This window comes from Odontomachus brunneus, unplaced genomic scaffold (genome assembly GCF_010583005.1).
Source record: "Odontomachus brunneus isolate Ranch 3 - 2012 unplaced genomic scaffold, Obru_v1 Obru_scaffold_033, whole genome shotgun sequence".
Taxonomy (NCBI): Eukaryota; Metazoa; Arthropoda; class Insecta; order Hymenoptera; family Formicidae; genus Odontomachus; species Odontomachus brunneus.
Window position 1 is genome coordinate 1,914,921 of NW_022639483.1, and position 22,026 is coordinate 1,936,946.

General features: G+C 37.6%; 1 non-coding gene across 1 annotated transcript; it reads left to right on the forward strand.

The window, feature by feature from the left end:
- Positions 1-479: 479 nt before the first annotated feature.
- Trnar-ucu lies at positions 480-552 on the forward strand. The gene has a single exon. It is a non-coding gene; the product is annotated as a tRNA-Arg (tRNA).
- Positions 553-22,026: the final 21,474 nt, after the last annotated feature.

A 22,026-nucleotide genomic window follows, 5' to 3' on the forward strand; every position in this document is an offset into this window, starting at 1 on the left:
AATTAAATTAACAACATTCACTCGATGTATTTTTTCAGACATCTAACGAAGATTTTCCTTTTGATACTCAAATCTCCTACGAGAAATTCATAGAAAAATAACAAATTTTCTTTACCAACCTGATATATTCGTATTCTTTATTCTTTTTTTCGATAGTCTTCGATTTCAGAAAAAGTATGTCGTTAACGTGTAATTTTTCGCTTTCGCGATTGCTGAGAAGAGTTACCTTCGGCGGGAATTCCCGAAGATACGAATCCACGTGAGGAGTTTAGGAATAAAAAAAGACTGGAATTAACTCACTTTTGCGAGATTAACAATGGCGGTAATATACGACAATTTGTATCATTCGTGTCTGTGTCTGAAGCTTCGACATGCGCTACTGAACGTTATGATCATCGCGCGCATTAGCGACATCTATCAGAGGAGAAATATGTACCGCACAATTCGTATCGTAGCTTCTGGCCTGTGAAGACCATCACGTCCCTGTGGCGCAGAGGATAGCGCGTTGGACTTCTAATCCAAAGGTCGTGGGTTCGATCCCCACCAGGGATGGCACGAACGAAACACAATCATGTGATCCGTTCGTTCTAGTTTTTTTACACACGCCGTTCGTTCACATCGTAAAATATCAATGGTGTCAATCAGAGGCGAAAACTTATTGCGCGTTCTTCCGTGATCTTCATAAATTCCATAACGCGTATAGATCAAGTAAAACTGTATCACGACAGTTGAGAACGGCCACGCGGAGAAAAAGTTGTAGTTTTTTTTTTCATATAATTTCAAATAATCTTTTACTATAATATCCTTCCCGTGCACTTTGTCGATTCTTCTATACATAAGTTTTATGTCGTATGAACAAAACAAAAAATCAATCCTCTTTCTAATGGCTTTAAATATTAACTTGATATAGAAAATTTCGTTTGTTGTATTTATCGAATAAAATAGGAACCAAAATTTTACAATTTTAAGGAATTTTAATAATTTTTATGAATAAAATGAGCGACATCAAATTGGTATTTTTTAGATATCTAACGAGAACTTTCTATTTTCCTTTTAACACTCAAACTTTCTGCGAAAATTGAATAGGAAAATAACAAATCCTTTGCAACAACTTAATATCAAACTCAGACAACTTAAATTCAAATGCAGAGTTGGGAAGTAACTCGTAACAAAGTTACAGTTACATTTTTTCAGTAACTGTAACTTATACTGCAATTCTAAGCGGAATCGTAAGTCTCGTAACTTGTTCTCATAAAATTCGTAAGAATTTATGAGTAGATTTACAATTGTATACAATATTATATGTCATACAATCACTTGTAAATATCGTAAATTACATCGTAGATATTTACCAGTAATTATACGACATATGCATATATTGCATAGAATTGTAAATTGCCGCATTAATTTAGTTACTTTTTTCCACCTGTAACTGTAACTTAACTTAGTTATTTTTTTTTTAGTAACTTGTAACTTTTTTAACAGTTACTTTAATAGTTACTTGAGCAACGTAAAATAAAATTAAAATTATATAGTAATCATATATATTAATTTAATAAATTTATCAACATATTTATGGAGCATGTGATTAAATTCTTTTATCTCTCTATAAAACTACTCTATTAAATTTTTATTATATTAAGTACAGATTTGTGAAGTTTGTTAAAAGGATAGATGTTAGACGAGATTAGTCAATTAATGTGATTAATTATAAAATTTAATTATTACATTTTAGTAAAGCTTAAAATGTAAGATTTTTGTATTTATAATAAAAATTTACAATTATTTAAAAAAAGTAACTTAAAAATAACGACTCGTTACTGTTTGAGTAACTGTAACTGTAACGAGTTACTTTTCATAGCCAGTAACTTGCAACTGTAACTACAGTTATATATTGTACTACTGTTACATTTTCAGCCAAGGAAACTGTAACTAATCACTACTTTTAAAAAGTAACTTTCCAAACCCTAATTAAATGATAGAATGCGAGTACTCAGCAAATTAGAGTCGAGTGCAAAATGTTTGTGCTGAATTTATTAACTGTGGCTGCATAATGCTTTTAGCTGTGGGAGGATAAAAATCTATAAGCTTGTTATAAACCGAAGGTCCGTTTATATTTTCACACCGAGTCCTTTTTAATGAAAATTGGCTGTTTAATGAATATGCGGAAGGATGATGCGATGAATAAAGTGATGGCCACGCGCAAGATTAGCAACGTCACGTCACACGTCGCAGGAGCAGATAACGGTTTTACTTTGTGTAAATTTACGGAGAGGGTGTTAAGCATCTCGCCGCGCCTATAAATATCATGTGCATAATTAGTTTTTGCGCTAAAATACTTTCAATACTTTCAATATCGTATTGACGCCTCGGTGTCCTCGCTTTATCGCGACGGTGTTAAAATACTTTCGCAATTTTATCAATGAACAATCGACTGGAGCCTGCTAGATGAATCGGTGGATGACGATGATGGCGCGGCCCGCGTCACATCTAATCGTCCGTAAATACACCCGCTGGATCGTTAAGGGATGACACATGAAACTCTCCGCGCTTTCTGGACCTACCAGATTTGCGCCTCCGGAGAGAGACTCACGTGCCGTCTCTTTTTGGTCACCGAGGCAGCATCCCGTCGGTTTATTTACGGAAACGCTTCTTCTTTGCTTCTTACTGAGAAGCGCCTTACTTTGACTCGCCCGACTCTTAATAGTGTTTTAGTTTTATTTGACTTCTCGAAGCAAAAATAATTTGGGGGGAGGCAAGCGTGCACAGGAGAGGCGGGGAGAGAAAGGTGAATAGACTTCCGCTGCAAAGGAAATACGTTCCTTGTTTTATGCTCACGATCGAGATTTCTTTATCATGATGAATACACTGTGAGACAAAATACCTGGAAAATAAAAAATACTTATCCGATAGGTATTAATCACATATTTATTTAAGTCTAAATTCTTGTATTTGAATAGAATAAATAATTTTTTTTATGAAAAAACTAAGGTCTTAAGACAATTATATTTTCTTATTTAAAAAATTTTATTTTACATTAATTTTATTGTATTATTTTAATTAATTATATTTTAGTTAAAATATTATATATTACATATTATTAGTTATATATATTAAATATATTTATATATAAGTATAAATATGTTATTAGAATCCATTCCTCGAATAAATATTTTGTTCTCTCTCAGTGTAAAATTTATATACCATCATATTTTACTTTTATTTTTTCTTATTTATGTTCTTCCTCTCTTTCCGGGGTCCGGCTCTTACATAATTTCTGCAAATTTTTGTAACTACATAAAAATGCAAAACGCTTTCGTAAGATGTGTGTGTTGATTCTATAAAAAAAAAATTTATTAACGGCGAATGAAATAACCAGTATTATGTCGAGAGACTCGCTACTATCGCAAACAAAATGTAGCATCACGTCACAGAATCTTTCCTACGCTAAATATTTGCGTCGATGAACGCTACCTGCGCGTATTTGTGGGACAACATTGTAATTATATATGCAAATCGTATTCTCACGAAGCACCCTTCGCGCCAAAAGACTCGTCTAAGACGTAACCGATGTTTCCGTTATTGCATGTATAAACAGGCCTCCGCCAACGCGACGATATTATTGGACTTTTCGCCAAGCGGCACACAACGTTTCCATTGTCATTTTCCGTCGTTGTTCGCCAAGTAACGGTGATGCTGAAATCTTCCGTCTCTCGTCCTGCTCCACCGCCGCCTACGGAATCCCACCGGGATTCGCACCGCGAGAGACGTATGCGGCGAAAGATCGGACGTGAACGACGACAGCGCGTTGCCGATTTTTCATTCCGTCCGCTTCCAAATGATTTCTCGGACTTTCGAACCGCGCTGCCTGCCCGCGCGTCCGGCATCATGCTCTTTGGAATGGAGCCAGTGCAATTTACTAGCAGACAGCTAGTCGCCGCTTCCACGATTCCACTTCGTAATCATAGAGCAGCCTCATAAATAATTGTGTTGTTCCTCCTCTTGCTTCGTTTGCAACAGCAGTAGAAGCAGTAGCAGCAGCAGAGTCGGATACAGGTTCTTAATTAGCAATGATTACTACGCGCACGAGATACGACCAGGATCAAGTGTCGTTATGTAAATCGTGTCGTTTTGTTGCCAGCGACGAGAACGCGTCTTTAATTAAATTAGAAAGAGCTTTCTCGATGGGCTTTACGGCGAGTAAAGCTCTGCCGGCGGTGTAGACTCGAAATCGGACAAGCTCTTCCGTATTTGTATATGTGTGTGTCGTATCGGAGTATGCACATCATTTAAATTGTTATTATTCGCAACATATATTAAAATCTGCATTCTGCAATATTCATGACTTCCAATAACGTAAACATTATTATTACTACCATTATTTGAATTGCAAATCACTTATTTTTTAAAGTTTATTTTTTTGGATATATGTTGCTGATATATATTTTATTTTCACAGGTGTTTTTATAATTCAATTTTTTTTTAAGTTTATTTTTTTGCATATATGTTGCTGATATATATTTCATTTTCACAGGTGTTTTTATAATTCAATTTTTTTATTTTCAACGCTACAAGCGTACTGATAATTTTGTTACAATTTTACCAGAAAATTTGCTACATTGAGAGAAAGAATATTCAAGAGATAAAATCATTTATTTAGGTACTAATAACATATTTACTTGTACCAACACAAAATATTGTTTAAAAAAATAAGGAAATTACATTTTTTTAAAACCTTGAGAAAATCTTTGCTTTTCATCAAATCAATTGTTTATTCTATTTAAATAAAGGAACTTAGATTTCGGTAAACGTTTTATTAGCACGTTCACCAAATAAATATTTTCTTTTTATTTTTTAGATATCTCCCCTCTCACACAGCGTATATTTCCGACGAAATTTACTGTGTCCTTTAGCAAAATAGACTGTCTATTACTAAAAACACAGTAAAATTGAAAAGGAATAATTAATTCGGAAAAGACCAATATTTTCTTTCCGCGCAGACACGAATTATTTTACAAATGAAAAAAGTCATGGAATAAATTAAATCATGGAATAAATATTCGCGTGTATATCCGTTAATTATCATACAATTCGACGCGTCGCATAATGTAACGCGTCTACGACGTTTCGACGCGTTGTTTCGCGTAGAACAGGCGCTCTTAGCTGGTCTCATTGGTAGATCTATTAAACGTTGACATTGACACCAGGCCTGACGATCGTAACGAGACCCCCTGCTGCTTGGAAAACTCTTAAATCCTGACAATTGACACCGCTTGGTCCGTTTACCCCGAGTCAATTAGACGTTTGACACCGATAGGAGGTCTCATAATCAGACTGACGCGTGGAAAATTTTCCGCGGGGCGATATCACGCGGATAAACGCGTTCTATCTATCTACGTCGCTCTTCCGCAGCGCGTGGAAATTGGAATCGCGCGATCTTCGATACGCAAAGCCGCCGTGTCTTCTATATTTCCGATAAACTCAATCATTGATCGATCGAGGCAGCCGCTGCGGTAGGTTCTACGTCATAAACTGCTTTGAGAGCGAAGTGCACGTCATTGTTATGCACAAGATACCGGGTGTCTCTAAGGAGAACGACGTAATTAAATTGTGTTGTTCGCGCGACTTGAATAAAATGCGGAATCCCGACATCTCGACATCCAACGGCCAGCCAGCTGAATCTTCCGTTGGGGAAAGATTCGCGCGAAGAAATTGCACTTATCGCGTAGAAATGTTACCCCCGTCGACGCATTACCTCATTTATTTTCCACAACATTACTGATGTGTACTTAATAACGATTAGCTGTACGACGCAGCTGTTTCACGCGTCGGCAGACTTTTCTTCGCTTCACTTTGAAGTAAACAGCTCGACGCAAAGAAAATTGTTAATGTCGCGATTATTTATAAAGAACTTTCTCCTAGAATAGAGATGATGCGATCGCATACAGATGTTCGCACGAGAACGTATCTCGCGATATCCGTGCACTTCAAACGCGCAGAGTATCAGTGATCTGATGATAACGTAATACACACGAGACTAACGCGCGAATTATTTCATCGGCGAATTTTTCGGAATTCATATGACGATAATTTATACAAGAAGATAACGAAAGAATTTCAGCTCGTGTGAAAAAATAACGAACGTTGCGTGAGACTCGTTTTCCTATTTTAAAGTTTACATTATTCTATCCTATATTCTAAATCTTAAATTTTTTTCTTTAAATTTATTTCATATCGAAAAGAAATCTAAAAATTCCAAAGGAAAATTATTGAAAAATCTTTGCTTATGAAAAGATGAACAAAGTGTGAAACTTTTTTTATTCTGTATCCTAGATTTTTCTATCCTAAATCCTAATTTTTTTTATTCTAAATTTATTCTATGTCAGATAGAAAATTAAAAAAAATTATTTAGAAATATTATTAATAAATATTTATTTGGTAAATACTAACACTATATTTACTTAAATCTAAATTTAATTATGTAAAATGGATAATTGCTTCTCTATGAGAAACTGAAATTTCTTAAGATTCTTAACGTTTTAAGAGAATATATATTTTCTTATATGAAAAAATAGTTTTTTTTAAATGTATATTTTTCTTATTTCTTATTTGATATTAGCACATACATAAGTGTATACTCCTAATGCACCTATCAAATAGATATTTACTATTTCTCAGGTATTTTTTTGTTACAGCAGTACATGCATTTGCTCGTATTCTTACGTCATTCGACTTTTGCGAGACGTTTCCATGCCATCTGCGGTCAATACTTATCTTGCACGTGGGGATGTAGAAGGAGTGTTTTATCTGCGCGACAACTTTCGACCTCGTCGGCGTCGCAGACCTCGCGGTCTGCTCACGGATGAGACGCGCGGATTACGTTAGCGCGAACGGAGAGAGGTTATCGAACTGGTTGAATCCGCGAAGACGCGGTTTTCACGTGCTATGATTACACGTAAATCGATACTACGTATCTGCCGGCCAATGGCATCAAATCCAGTTGGCGACGGCGGTAATTTCGCCCGTGACGCGATTATTTGTGACAATCGAGCGCACGGTGGAAGAGACGTTCAGGAAAACGTTTTACTAGTTAGGTAGAATTATAAATGTCATAGTTAAAATTTATCAAATGTTTTTCGTATCTGCTGGAGAATTGTCTGCGGTACGTAGAATTTAGAACAGAAGCGTCCTAGTAATGTCTGTAAGCGAATTTAGGTAGATGTGAGAATTATATGTTCGTTTGTCTCCCGTCACTGGACTATATTGTCCACTGCAGTTAATTTTTTATAAGAAATATGACTGTCTTTTATCTAAATTGGCGCTACAGAAAGACTCTTATTAAATTCCGCAAATGGTTCTGATAGAATTTTTATCTACGTCATCTGATTAAATACAAAATATATACGATATCGCAGTGTTTGCTAGTCGTTTATTTATTTAATTTCTAATTTTTTATATCTAATTTCTCATATTTAGATTCTTATACCTAATTTTCGCTATGTGATTGCATTCTTTTCAGTGGAACATCCTATGCTTTCGCTAATCATCATCGTTACCTTTTCGACTTCATAAATATGTGACGCACGCGCAGAGAGAGAGAGAGAGAGAGAGAGAGAGAGAGAGAGAGAGAGAGAGAGAGAGAGGGAGAGAGAGATATGGATAGATTGCGTTGTAGTTTTGTTATTCTCGTACAAAGAGAGGCCCGCTTTGCTTTCTGATGCAATGGGCCATTCTACTTCGCGTGTGAGTATTAGATGTTCTAATTATAAGGTCCACGGTAAACTACCCTTTTTCAAATCGGATGACTGCATGATAAACAGCGTGACTCTTATCGCGCGAGCGTAATTATTTGCATAATGATAATGCGTCCCGCTGGCGGATAATTTATGTACATAAATCAGTACGAAGCCGCACCGGGACATAGACAAAAATGTTTACGCGCCGCGGCGCGTACGAGCGCGAACCTTTAAGATCGATTCACGCGATGACGTGCGTCGGGTCGATCGCTGCCGTGAACTATCTTCGGAGTGTTCGAGGAGCAACAAAACACACTGTCGTCAATGAAGAATGAAAAAGACGAAAAATATCAGACGCCATATCGCCTCGACCTTACGAGGAAAATCACGGCATGCATCGGCAGTCAAATACGCAGGCGATGCGCATGAATCGACTCTTATCCGCCGATAGCCGAGCATTTCCCGGCGACTAGTGGAAACTTTCGGCTCGGAAAATCTCGACGTTTTAATAAAACTCGCTGATAAAAAAGAATCGCACTGGCGTATTATCTCGAGCCGATTGATTGCACGTGTCGCTCTCGGGTGCGACCCTTCATTTTTACACGAATATCCTGCACCTGTGCAAACGAATTTGTATGAGAGCACTCCGATTGGAAATTTATCCCATTTGCCTTGGGCACGTATTATAAAACTGATCGGAATGGATTTCCGATTGGAATATTTCCGTTTTCCCCAGAATGCACCATACAGAGATCTAGGGATAACTGAACGATTCCGATCGGAATTGGCATCTTATTTCCACTGGTTAAAATTAGCGAAATATAAAACGAAGTAGTAAAGTGAGAGTGTTTCCACACTGGAAATCAGTGAACATACACTGATTCAACCAGAAATATTTTTACTGATTCATTTTGACAGCGTGTGATTTATAATTAATCGTACTTGAGAATTGGTTAGATTACAATTCTGCCATAAGGAAAAAAGTAATTAACTACATTTGTGACTTAACCACTTTTTTCCTTGGCTTGGCAGAATACAGAACCGATGAGAAATGAGGTGAAAGATACTTTGCTTCACTGGTTCTCTACTATTTTTACTGCATTATTTATTAATTACATTTATTTCCCGTGTTCTTAGCAATTCAATTCATCGGTTAGGCTTTCGTACAATAGCCGGAAATCAACGTATTAATATTTATCCTCAATTGTCCGGACAACTTTCTAAGATGTTCGAGTTTATGTGCGTTGCGGACACGCACACACGCATACACGACGTCCTACATTATCGCAGCCCACGCTGCTGACGCTAATTGTAACAGTTCTCATAGCGCATAACTATAAAGATTTCGATCTGTTCCACATAGGCGTACTTCCGCGGCATAATGTCCCACGTTCACATGTGAACGTCTCGAACGTGAATGATCCTCGTATGCGCGACGCTTTGCACAATCGCTGCCATCGCTCGTAATTCAGCCCAGTGTATTTCAAGAGAGAGAGAGAGAGAAAGAGAAAGGAAGCAAGAAAGAGAAGGAGGCAGAAGAGAGGAAGATACAAATTGACAAGCAGCGCTAATCTTTAATGAGCGCACCGGCCGAAACCGATGATGCATCGTTTGAAATTGTTCTCAGTTTTCGTAAGCACGAGCTCTCTTAAGCGGAGTATCATCTCCCACGCGCAGTTCCAAAGTTACGTACGCGTCCCGAGGACTTTCGCTGGGAGTTACGAAATCCGAAAATCCCCACAAATCACTGCAAGCTCAAGATACATGCTAATTTAACGCGCGCCATCCCGCTGAATGAACGGCTGATAATTACTGCGCTTAATAATAACACGCTGAGGCAACGATGGAAGGAGTAATCTTTCACGTATGCAAATGATCCTGAATCGAAATATTGATCCTACTTTCGATCTCAATATTCCGTTTAACGCCTACTTTGACGCTTTGAGGCCTACATCAACCACTTTCCTTTCTATTTAACCTACTAATTTTGCCGAGATGTCTTCTTTAGAACCTACACATGCGACCGTCTTGTGCGTTTCCTGTCATTTAGAGGCGCCAAATAGGATTTCAGTTTCCATGTGTATCAAACATACACCGATCCTTCAGAATATTCAGATATTAGAAAGTAGTTCGAGTCGAAAGTAAGGCTAACAAATTTCGACTGGGATTATTATCTAAAAATAATCTCGCTCGGCTCGGATGGTCGCTGTGCACCTTCGGCTCTCCAACGTGACAAAATGTGTCTCCGTGCGCCTCTGTCTTATTATAGGCTTATTAAATTGCGATGCGCATCGCATTATACTCTCAAATGTGCCAAGAGCTCGCGACAATCGGATCGAGTCGCACGTGAGTCATCTCTCGATTTGCTTGGCCGCCATACGTTGGAACACGTGGATCTTTTTATTGCCACGTGTCCACGTCTCTGTCTGACGAGCGGTATTCTTGCCGAAGAACGGCCGAAGCGTTTCGCCGTGAGCGTGCGCGCGACAGGTATATTAAGTAATCGAGAACCTGTTCTCCGGAAGCCGCGTCGCGTAACAATATCGAAGTGCAGCGCGCGACAGCCGGGCGAGAGTTCGGGCTGAAAAACAAGCCACCGGTCTCTCTGCGCGTAAACCGCGCGATAACGCGCCGCCGCCGGCAAATAAAATTCGCGATAGTCTCGTTCCAATTGCGACGCGTGATTACGATGCACCGTTCGCCCCAGCCGGCGGCTCGTTGCCCGGCCTCGGAATTACCGGCGTAATTTCGGCGAGTGCCGAAAACGTCTGTCTGCGCGCATCGACCGGCAGAATGACTTTGACTCGCGCTGTAATTTAGATTACTGTATTCCATAATATTCCGCGTTTCATAATAAGTGTACTTTTTCACGTTCCTGGACTTAACGTAACTTTAATTTAACGTATCGAATTTATTCAAAATACATTCTGAATTCTAGTAAGATTAGCATTCCAATTATGTATATTAAATTAACGGAAAAATTCGGTTCATTTATTACATGAAGTCAAAACAAATTTTTCTCTGATAAAGTTTTATAATATTCTTGTAAAGAGAATAAATTCTACCTTTGAGTATATGATAATGAGCTTTACTCAAATTTGCGACCAACATTTGAAGACTATAATCGAGAAAATATTTTTTGTTGTGAATATAATTGTTACTTAAAGAAGGAAAATAAATCGAGTAACAGTAGAATGACATTTTTCTGCGTGTAGAAACGTCACGAACGAGGTATGGCCTTTTCTTCGTTTCGTCGATCCACCTCGATTCTCAAAGCTCGAGTCAGCACGCGAAACACGACGCATCGCTCGTTTTCATTCGTCTCGTCTTCGAGATTCCACATCGCTCGCTGATAACCATCGACACAGGCATCACGTTGGAAATCTGCGTGATTCCGCCGCACATGATTAGATACACACACGTGTACATTTAATACTCGTTACATATCACGTGCATCAAACATGCACGCGGCATGCACGCGGGCTTTACGTAACTTCCGGAGGCTTCCCGGAGCGCTCGTCGTGTCAGTTTGCATTACGCGCTCTTTGTAATTCGTTTCTTTTTGTTTTTGTAACAGAGAGACGCGACGCGCCTATGTAATGGGCGGCATTGGCGCACGTGTCGCATTGTTGGCGCGAAGATATTGATGTTGCTCATGGAAAACCGTTGTTTGCGACTGTTATTAAGTGGGTTAAGGAGAAGATACCTTGAACGTCGAGCTTCGATATCTCTTCTGTCGTAGAATGGGCGTCGTAACTTTGTTTTTAAAAGAGCTCTAAATAAACTTTAAATGTTGTCATTAGATAAGAAGCAAACCTCAAAAAATAGAATTAAACAAAATGCAGTACTTCTCTTAGAGATTTTACATTGTAACCGAGCTTGCTTCTTCAAATATTTCAATCGGTCATTTTCTCTCCATTAATTCATATGAATTGAAATTCAAAAACGAATGAATGGGAAGAAGCATCGTCAACTATGCAAGGTGAGTCAATAGTCATCTTGCATATCTTTGAAGCAAGCTTTAATAAAGAATGATCTTCAAGTTTTCGAAAGTATTCTAGAGAAAAAGCTTCTTATGGCTTACGCTTTTTTCTGATTCACACTGAAGACAAAAACTTAGCATTATAATAATACAATCATATAGAGATATCATTTTATATATGCTCAAAGAAACTGTTTTCTTATTAAATTCTTTGTTACTGATAATAATTTTGTAGGTACGTTACTACTACCATTTTCATTTGAGAACAATAAAAAATATGGTTGCCGAAAACTATATACTTTTAGTTAAATTAACCATTTTTTCTCTCAGTGTATCTTTGTTTTTTACTTCGAAAATATTAAAGGTATTAATCGTTATTGATTCAATTCGTATAAAGAGATTATTTAATTTGTGGTATTATTAGATCTCTTCGACATCATGTCATCCCGATATCGTTTCTTATTCTTCGCGTTCTTCGAGTCGATCTCAAATCACAAATCTCAAATCATATCTCATTGTGTTTCACGGTGACCGTAGTGCGTGCGACGCACATTTGCCTTAGAACTGGAATAGACGGCACCTGTGGCAGCCATAAAATCCTATTTCAGCGTCGCAGCAGCGTTTTCGTGAGCTCATCCTCCAGTTACGCCGTGCCGTATCTATGCGTCATAGCGTCTCGCGTTAGCCTGGGCGAGCGTCGTTGAAAGTGCAGTAAGATTCACTTTCTACTGTAGGATTATTCGAAAATCTCTCGGATAAAATACGAGCCACAATTCCGATCTGACAGCCTCGCACCGTCTCTCTGTCCGTGCGTTTCTCACCTGCTTTGATTTGAATTACATTACTTCCTGACAGACGGGGTGTCTGATTCTTTTGATCGATTTGATCGAAATATGGCATTTGATATCGAGACATATGTATCATCGTGAACAAAAAGGCTGACAAATACGTTTTGTGTGAGTTTCGGATTGTATATTCCGCTTGTCCAATGGGAAAATTCTCCCACTGGGAGACGGATTCTCCCATTGGACGGATAGGATACATTCCAAAACTCACACAAAACATACTCGTCAACAAAACTCGTTGTCCATGAGTGTACACACGAGATGCACGTGTCTACAGTGTGGAAAAGTGTTTTTTCTATACTCTCGCGAATGCATAACCGAAATGTTTCTAACGTTAAATATAGAATCCGTTTTAGACACGGCAAGGCCATCCGTTGTGTACACAGAACCTGCCTTTCGCTCAACCCGTTCTATCCGCTATTTATGCGAATACCCCCTGTCACCTATGCGCGGTGATTGTTCGTTCGAACACATGGCGTGCCATTAAGTACTACACAACACGATGTTGTGATATCGAAGAGACCTGATAACATCATATATAAAAAGTCCTCTTATAACTGATAACATTTTTCTTTAACTTCTTTCTGATAACATTTTTATTATCCGGCACTGAACTTCAATCTGTACAAATCACTCGAAAGAGAAGTGGCGAATCCCATTAAAGAAGTGTTTAAAGAAATAATAAGTTAAATTACAGTATATACAGTCTGAAAGGAGATGTTCTCTCTTTCTTGGAGTAACATATCAAGACTCGAACGACTTGACGAGGAATATACTCGAAGAATAAAATTACAATCGTCACTCGCAACATGCGACTTTTTCAGAGTCGATCGCTTGTAAAATCGATTTTGCGCGGCTTGACTAATTGTTGTCTCTTGGAATCTTTCGATTATACATTTCAAGAGAGACACGTGTCTAACGTATGTACGTTGCGACCGCGCAGTAAACGAGTGGCGAGCCGTGTGGTCGAGGACACTCGATTAATGTGTCAATTAAGGTAGCGCCTGCGACGGGCGTGCACTTGCAAATCCCCAAATTGCGTCGCCTGACACTCGAGCCGGCGGATTACTGTACTGTACGATGACGCAAGTTGTTTCCCAACGTAACGGTGCGTGTGCATACGTAGGTAATCGCTTGCTAGATCGAGTGGAAAGGCGATTCGCAAAGGTTAGCATGGTTTGACGCGGCACCTTACCTTACCAATGCGATTCTGCGCGACGCGAATTGAACTTTCGAAGGACGAGAACGGCCATGATCGGTGGACAATTAGTGGACTAGTTGAGAGAGAGAGAGAGAGAGAGAGAGAGAGAGAGAGAGAGAGGGAGGGAGGAAGAGATCGTTCCATTCAATATAATTTTATAAAAAAATGTAGAAAATTGGTTTAACCTTTTCAGGAACATTGACACATATGTGTACACCTAGATACACTGAGAGAAAAAATAAACGAAATAAAAAATATTTATTCGATAATCATAACATATTTATTTAAATTTAAATTCTTTTATTTAAGTCGAAAACAATTGTTTTCATGAAAAGCTGATGTTTTTTTGAGACTTTAAGAACATGCATTTCTTATTTGAAAAATATTTTATATTAATACAAGTAAATTACAATGCCCCACCGAATAAATATTTTTTATTTAAGAAATAAAAATAAATATTTTTATTTCTTAAATAAAAAATATTTATTATTTCAAAATTTCAACGTTTCTCCGCTTAAAAGCGCAAAATTTTAGATTTCTTGACGATTGTGAATAACAGAATTTCAACAATTTTGCGAAAAAAATCGAAGGAAGCCGACGAGATACAACGTAACATTTGTCGCTTACGCATCAATTCCATGAGTCGGTTGATTGTGTAGTCGGCTATGTATGTACGCTGACGTACACTAACTCACGTTAAGCTTCGCGACAAAAACGCAATAACGTCGTAAATATCTTATCCCAACCGCACGCGATTATCACATGTGCTGCGTTTATCACACCAGAACTCGGGACTTTCAACGTAAACACGTGCAGGCAGTCGAAGCTGAAAAGTACTTGCTTAAACAATTTGCTCGAGATTGTATATGTGTGCACAAATTAATTCGGAAAATCCGTTTCGATATCGTGCAAAATATTTCGTCGAAGACTATTTTTACGTTAACGATATATACACACACATCAGGAAAAAAATATTTTTCTAAAAAGGCCAGGTCCTTTTTTTGCGTTTATCTTTGTGATTATTGATTTATTATTATTAATTATTCTGTGCTATGTTAATATTTATCATTACTGCATCTGTACTCTTTACCAGACTTATCACCAAATTTATCTTCTTATTCTCTTCGTCGTATGTATAAATATAAGATAAGAATGAAACAGTTATGTAAAGCTAAATATAGAACCTGAATTCTTAATAGAGTTTTTGATGAATCATTGTCTGGCAGTTTAGATGTTCACGATTTCACGACGGAACATATAAACGAAGAGCATCAAAATTTACTGTCTTTAGTAGCTATACAGGTAGAGTTCTAGTTTCTTAACTCGATGTTCACGGGTTCGAGACCAGCCAGTCTTCCTCGAGAGAAGAAGAAAAAAAAGGGAGAGAGTTCCTCGGGTTTCTATTCTCAGAAGTAAGTTTGGGGTCAACCTTTATTAATATCAATATCTTCATGTGCCTCTTTCTTTCTCTTCCTCTCTCTCTTCTTGCTTTCATGTCTCAATGTGTTATTCGTGTGTATTTCTCCATTTACACACGGACGTCAAATGGGACTAATATGAACGATTCGTCGGGCCGAATTCCAAAGCCAGTACACTTCGCCTTCCCTATGGCACGAGTATTGGATAAGTCGGCTACATAATTCTTTTGCCCTCGGCGTGAAGCGTCGAAAATGCAAGTGCGAGTCGCGGTCACGCGATTACGTGGAATATTAAACTGATTTTAAGTCGACCGCATATTAAAACAACTTGAAACTACACTACTTTCAAATTGGATGTCAAGCTGCATGTGCGATCGAAGCCACGATATCGCTAATTTACTTCGCGATTACAATAATAGAAACTACACTTTTGCCAATTTAGACAGCACATTAAACGAAGCAACGAATATATTTATCGAAGAAACTGCACATTTAACATTTATATTCTAGGATAGGAAAGTTAATTTTTTTTTAAAGTTAAATTTAAAGTGAATGTCCTTTAAATTAGCTTAGTTTACGTTAAAAATTATACAAACAAAAATAATTAACTAAAAGAACTAAATTAACATTAAATTAAAAGTTAAATGCAAAGCAATTTACATGCATATATTTTTGCGTAATTAAAATTAAAATTAACTAAATTATACGTAAAATTAAAATTAACTAAATTATACGTAAAATTAAAATTAACTAAATTATACGTAAATTATACGTAAAAGGTTATTGACTTTCTAATGTTTTAACTTCCAACTTCTGTTTAACTAATTATTACCCAACCCTGTCAGATTCATTACCGCAGAATTTCACTTGGACTGTCGCGTGGCTGATCGAAATCCACGCTGAATTCAATTGCGAATTCCTCCGTGCAATGCGTACATGAAGAGTTCGCTCGTCGTGACGCGGGACTTCTCAAATGGAAGCGTGATTAGATAAAGCGATTGCTCATTACACGTTGTCTAAAGTCAACACTTATCACAGGTTTACCTGCGGCACAAAGAAGACGAGGGCAAAGAGAAGGAAGACATCGAAAGGACAAAGCAATTGTCTATCGACTCGAGACCTCGCCTCGAGAAGTGGATAGGTTTTCGCGGTCGAGCGCTTCGCGCGTCACAAGTGAAAAGAAGATTAGGGATGATGGCACGCGCAGGCGGGCGGGACACTCACGCATAATCGCTCCGTTCGCGATTCCGGCACAAATTGCGTCGCTGCAATTTTGCCTTCCGAGTATGTCGTCCCCCTTAAAGGAAACACGTAGCCGCCTACGTAGTCCGTTAATTCGATAATCGATCGTCGTCATACGTCACGGTCATTACCGAGGCGGCCGCGCGGCTAAAACTCGATTACCAAGGGGCACTTCAGCCCCGTTCTAAAGATAGAGAAAAGCAGGGCGCAGCGTTCAGATGCAAATGGTACATCGTGTCATAAGAGGAAGAGAGAGAGAGAGAGGGGGGGATACGTTCGCGTGTCGAGGTGTGATCGCGCCAGGCACGGCGCGCTTTTTTTGCGAGATCGAAAGTTTCTCGACGGAGAAGCAAATTATTTCTCGTTAACGCGACACGCTTGAGGACTCCGATGTACATCAGCATCGCTTCTTTTTTTTCGTCGACCTTAATGTCGGTCACGCGCACGTGGAGTTTTACCAACATGCGAGAGACGTTATTTGAAAATAGAAAAAGTTAACGATCTCCTATTCCTGACATAGTGAAAATTCGGCTGAAGATACGGCTCTTTTTCTCTCGGTTCGACATCGCACCTTCATTTTTCCGGCAGTGAAAGTCGGACGCGAGACCAAGCGAGACGATAATCATCGCAACGGGATTAAAGTGCTCTATGAAGTTGCGTATGACCAGTTACGAGTAACCGGAAACGCACGTAAAGACCCTACGTATGGACATATGTAGTAAGCGAATCGCCAATTCGTCGCAGCTGCATGATAGCCTAATTGAGAATAATTGAAGAGTCGAGTGCAATAACAGAGCGGAAATTGAAAAGTGCTCTTTTGAAAAAGGAACACGTGACTAAAAGTTTTTTTATATTTAATATTTAGATATAGTTTTTCTCTCACAACGTAGAAATAATTAAATAAGTTTACGCTTTCTTCCTTAAAGATTAAAAATTAAATTAAAAAATAATAAGTTGTATGGAAATAACATTCTAAAAATAAATTTAAAGAAAAATAGGATTCAGATTATGAGGGAAACAATACCTAAAAATTAGTAAATATTTATTTGGTGGGTATTGACAACATATTTATTTCAATCAAAATTTTTTTTAATTTAAAAAGGATAATTTTTCTCTCTTCTCTTTTTCTCTCTCTCTTTCTCTGTTTCTCTCTATCTATCTATCTCATAAAAAACTAAGGTTTTCTTGAAGCTTTAAGAAAATGTATATTTTCATGTTTGAAATATATTTTATATTAATACGAGAAGATATGCTGTTTGTACTCAATAATATAATAAATTTTTCGATTTTTTTCTCTCAGTATTTGAAATACCGCTCGGCATTTCGAGCACTTAACGTTCGAGTTTCGCGCAGACGGTGCTAATAATTTTGTTGACTCGTTCGCCAGTGTTCCAACAAATATCATGCTCGCGCTAACGCAAGTACGCTTACACTGAAAAAAAAAATATTAAAAAATTAACAAATATTTATTAGATAGATATTATTAACATATTTATTTAAATCAAAATTCTCTTTATTTAAACCGAGTATTGTTTATTCGGTTGAAGTAAACAATACTCGGTTTAAATGAAGAGAATTTTGATTTAAGTAAATATGTTAATGGTACTCATCTAATAAATGCTTGTTAATTTTTAAATATTTTTTTCCTCAGTGTATGATCGTACGAAAGCACTGAGTCGAACGATCTCACGATCGAGTACATAATAACGATTTTCGTTTGGCAAAAACGTGGAATTTACAGCGTCACTTAGCGCAATTTATAAACTCGTCGTTCCCTCGATCTACTTGTTTTTACCTGTTTGATCCGACAACATCGTGACGCGCGTTTCCGGTAAATCGAGACAACGCTGTACGCTACACAGTGTTGCGCAGTGCTCGTCCTTATAGACAAAAATCGGTATTTGAAATCTAATCAAGATATTTATCTAAAATTTGATATACAGAAATTATATACGAAAAACAGTGTTTTCCTTATAGTCACTAGCCAAATTTGGAACAATTAAAACAATGAGGGGCAAGAAGATATATCAATTGCTGAAACAGCGATACACTATTTATTTTTATTATTATTATCAATAATATATAATATTATTACATATGATTGATATTTTACATCACTTAGAACGAAAACTATAATAAAATAATACTATAACAATAAATATATATAAACTAAAATTAAATTATACTATAACAAAATGAAAATTATATAAATAGGTAAAACAAGAAAATAAGAAAATTATTAATAAGAAACAAATAATAAAACAATTTTAATAGTAATTACGTTTCTGTCTAAAAAATGTTTCGATCATCAATTTCTGCAGTATTGGTGCCCGACTGAAGTTAATGCCCGACACTTGCATTCTAGTTGTAGTTTTTTACTTCTAAATCGCTTAGGCGCACAAAGTCTATCTTTTCTCATAAATAATGCTTCAAACTTACAATGTATACCAACATTAATACATTGTAACTCAATGCACCTGACATAATTAAATAATTCTGTCATTTTATGTAATTTATGTTATGCGGCTCATTATATGATGCAGCGTGAATTAGCAGCTGATGCATGATGATGCGTTCACGACGATTGTTATCGTGAGTAGTAACGCAATACCGGAATCACGTGCGAAAAATGAGCACGGACTTAGCGAGTGGCAGTTTTACATTTTACATGTATATGTACGTACATACGTACGTGGTACAGTTGCTTGCAAAATGGCTTAGACATAATGAAGTTAGGAGTGCTCATTAAACTGTAAAAATGATTACCGACAAACTTGCGCAACAATATAGTTAACTAGTTTAAACTACCCGATGTGGCCAGGTTATCATAAAGTATCGAGGAGATGAAATCAGGGGAAGAGGGTTTGATGTTCAGGTTTCACATATGTGTACATGTGGTAACCTGTATGTGTGTGTGTGTGTGTGTGTGTGTGTGTGTACAGGGTGTCCCGCGTATGTCCCGCTTGTCGCGTCGCGCGTTCTAATTTGTCCAACTATTTTAATTAATATCTCGAAATTTTACGTGGTTGTTTGAAAAATGACGTATACAATTTTTGTTCACTTTTATGTGTTCTACTTATATTTTTCTTTTGGTCCGTCTTACGCGGGACACCCTGTATATATATGTATATAGTATATTTCTTGCAAAATCTTAGAGCATATTTATGCAAAATTTGGTGCAGATTGGTCAAAGAGTTTCGAAATTTATAAGGAATAGACAGACAGACATTCTACTTAATATAATACAGATAATAAAATTGACATTAAATAATAATAAATACTGATAATAATACGAATAATGATTACTGATAATAATTAATAATATAGTTACTGGGCAAAAAACTCGTTGCGCGCGCGCGAATAATAATTCTTAATTTTGGCAGTTTAGTGAGCTCCCAATTTTGTTTAGTCCAAACCGTTTTGCAATCTACTGTACACACCACGTCTCGTGTACCACGCGATATGAGTGTGCAACTCCAAGTGCGCACCACGGGACTGATTAGCGAGTGGACGCGCTAATGAATTCGATCCAGCGGATTTCGCGAAACTCGGCGTACAGGACGCGCAGTAGCACGTGTTTCTCGTGTCAACGTCATAATTATTGCGGAGCGAAATCTCTTAAACAAAAGCGACGAGTCGCGCAACAAGGTGACGAACATTCAATATTATTACAACCCTCATAGTCTGCTTTGTGTGTGCGCGTTCGCTCGAAGTCATGTCGCACTCGTCGAAGTGGACGTCGAGTTGACAAAAAGTACCCATAAAAACGAGGAAGAATACTTGAAATACATTGTGTTCTCACCTCGTGACGACTAATAATACTGAGCGATTAGATTAAGCGCTAATCTCACGCGCGACAACACGTAGAGCCGTGTGTGCCGGCACTTAATAAGTTCGTTAGCTGGCAATCTGCGAAATCAGTAGCGACTAAGATTTATCTCATCGTGAAGTTACAGTTGGTGTTGCAAAAGATCGGCTCATCGTCGCGGTTTATTGCATTCGCGAGCGACAACGTTGCGAAGTAGCTCGTCTGCAATAGAGCGCGAAGAGCGCGAATGTTATGTAAGAAGCATGAGATTCGCGCGAGACGATCGATTCGATATCACTACTACTGCGACTATTATTGCGCGATCGTGAGAGAGAAATTCGCATATATAGAACGATCGTTCACTTTCGAACGGAGGTGAAGTGAGACATTGTCGCTCACCTCGCTGATCTCATCCAAAATAGGTAGGTGTACGTGAACTTTATATTAGTCGATTAAAAGTCGAGTAAAGGTTATGCTCCTTTGTAAGTGGTTTATTTTAAGGGCACACATTTTTTTACTTCATAGAATAACGAAATAGAAATTTCGAAGAAATACGAAAGAATAATCAAAATTTGCTCGAAATAATATATCACGCAAAATGTGATGTGAAAATATGAATATAACTTTTGAATTAATTGTTATACCGATGTAGTGCAAAAATCTACATTGTATGATGTAAATTCAATGATTAATTCAGGGCAGTATATTTGCTTTATAAATGTAACAAAAAAAATTGTAAAGTTTTCAATATCGGTTGTTGTCTCAGGTTGTGATAATCATGAAAGTCCACCTGATTACCCAGATAGACAGGTACGTAAATTTGGTGACAACTTTACTAAACGATTTATAAAAGTTGAGTCATTTGCATGACATGTATATTTATCGTATAAAATGGCGAGTAAAAATACGAAAAAAATACAAGAGAATAATTAGAATTTGCTCGAAACGATGTGTCATATGTAAAATGTAATACCTGAAAGAAATGTGAAAGCAACTTTTAGTAAATCTGTTGTCACATCAATGTAACAAAGAGTTTACATTATCGCATGATGTAGATTGAATAATTAATTCGACACTGTATTTTCTTTCGTGTTTTTATTTCATCACTCTGTGGCTCGTATTAGTCGTTACTTGAAACTTGTTTTATGTGAAATATTAAAATCTGAATTTAAAGTTAGATAAGAGTTTTTTATTTAAATAATACATGGACATTATATTTTCAATCATTCAGGTGAGAAACTCAGGTCTAATTTTAAATTAAAATCTGTATGTCTTACCTGAAGCAAGTTTCAAATAACGAATGTTAATACGGACCTATGACAAATATGGATGCCGTATGAATGATTCAAAAGGGATGCAACCTTTAAAAATCAACTAGTAAAGTTGCTGTCAAATTTACATACGCTTACGTCTATCTGGCTGACGTCGGTAGCGAACGTGTTAAGTGGAATTAAACATCGTTGAGAAAAGACGCGCTTGAAAGTGAGAGATTGATGCGTCACACATGTGTGACGCTGATAACGAACGAGTCGAGCGACTTTTTCGACGATACCGATATTCAATGGCGGTTTACAGAAATCCGCGGAATAGTTGCAATGAAGATTCGACGAACCCAATTAATCCCACGCGTCGCGGTTCTTGATTGTTAATTGAACCCAAATCGTTTCAGCGAGCAATGTGAGTTCTCCTGCGCTCGCTGTTCGCTCTCGCCGCGCTGTGTCAAATTAATTAATCCTAAAGCGCCGATCGCGTGCACGTGCTCCATCAGAAGACGCGTGCATGTTCCCGTCGACT